Source organism: Dasypus novemcinctus, chromosome 23, assembly GCF_030445035.2.
Source record: "Dasypus novemcinctus isolate mDasNov1 chromosome 23, mDasNov1.1.hap2, whole genome shotgun sequence".
In the NCBI taxonomy this organism is placed as follows: Eukaryota; Metazoa; Chordata; class Mammalia; order Cingulata; family Dasypodidae; genus Dasypus; species Dasypus novemcinctus.
The window spans coordinates 62,919,567-62,921,107 of NC_080695.1; the positions used below are offsets into that span (position 1 = coordinate 62,919,567).

The 1,541-nt window shown below is 59.4% G+C and overlaps 1 pseudogene; it reads right to left on the reverse strand.

The window, feature by feature from the left end:
* Positions 1–401: 401 nt before the first annotated feature.
* Positions 402–1,122, reverse strand: LOC111764706 (mitochondrial ornithine transporter 1 pseudogene; annotated as a pseudogene).
* Between the last annotated feature and the right edge of the window lie 419 nt (positions 1,123–1,541).

Sequence of the window (1,541 nt, forward strand, 5' to 3'; positions counted from 1 at the left end):
CATCCCCTAAGATGAGCTGTGGTTCCCACACACGTGACCATGGATGCTGGTTCACCAGGACACTTCAGCATGCTTCAAACTGGCTTAGCATCGGCTTCCTGCTCTACTCACAGGCCAAAACCAGCGCCCTCTTGGCAGGGAACACATAAATCGTAGTAGGCTTCGGTCCAGGATACTGTACAAGGCTGCTGTTCCTTTACAAAGCTTCCAACAGAGCCTGCCTATTTGCCAGGCATGGAAAGAAACTGCATTCTGGATTTGATACAACCCACTGGACATGCAGCCAGTCAGAGGGAAATCCATCAACTCCACCACTCCACAAAGGCACAGGGCTGAGCGCATCTTTTTTTTTTTAAGATTTATTTATTTCTGCCCATCCTCCACCCCCACCTTGTTTGTGCTCACTGTCTGCTCTCTGTGTCTGTTCGTTGTCTCCTCGTCTTCTTTTCGGGAGGCACGGGGAACTGAACCCAGGACCTCCCATGTGGGAGGGAGACGCCCAGTGGCTTGAGCCCTAGTGCAACTTTTGATCTCCCTGATGCAAAAAAAAAAAGTGATTGGCTGAATTCATAGCCGCCCGGTACTTCTTGAAGCAAAGTGCTGGAGAGACCCTGGTAGAAGCCCAAGGGGTCGTCCTTTCGAGAACGTGCTTCCCGACAGACGACACGGTGCTGGGGCTTTGGGCGCACTTGCCCGACGTCTCCATTTGTCTGCAGGCGGCCCTTCACGAGCTCCGGGGACAGAGCACCAGGGCTGCTGCATGGGCAGAAGCGGAGGAGCCAGCGGCGGTGGCGTCCTGGAGGTCCCTCGGCTTTGCCTCCTGTCCTTTCCAACCCTTCCTCATGACCTGCTGGCGGAAGCCAGAGCCCGCGAAGAGGATGGGGTTCTCGGTGCTGATGGCGATCCCCGCCGGGTGGGGGCCCTCATCCAAGCCCCAGGACGTCCTGAGGCAGCAGCGGCTGAGGCCCCTGTCCAGTCGGGGAACGTCTGCCCCTTCGCCTCCATCGTGCCGTGCGGCTGCCCGGTCAGCCCCCGTGCCCCAGCAGGGCCCACTGAGAGGCCCACGGCAGCTTGGCCAGCAGGGCCGGGCCTCGTGTTCTCTACTCGTCCGCTGGTTTCCATGGACCACAGCTTAGGATGGCACCTCGTAGCCGCTGCTCCCTCTCGGCTCCCTCGCCCTGGCCGGGGAGGCTGCTTGACCCACGGGCCCCCTCTGTGGAGGGAGAGGCGTGGACAGGAGCGCACTGGAGCCCACTGCAGGGAGTGCGCTGTGGGAGAGCGTGGGATCTCCAGGAATGAAGGCCCTTTGGGAGATGCAAGGACAGGCTGGAATCGCTCTCCCTTTTGGTTGCTTGACCGTGCTTCTTTGTAGCACCTTAGTGAGGTGGGGCCCCGTGGATCCCCTGGTTTTTATTTGGGGGACATGCACAAACCAACTCGTAAACTTCTGCACCCAGGAGCAGGTAGAGCCCTCGTCAAAGCCCGGGCAGGTGTCCTCAGAGGCCGCAGGACACGTTTCACTCACCTGGGACCAGGGCTGC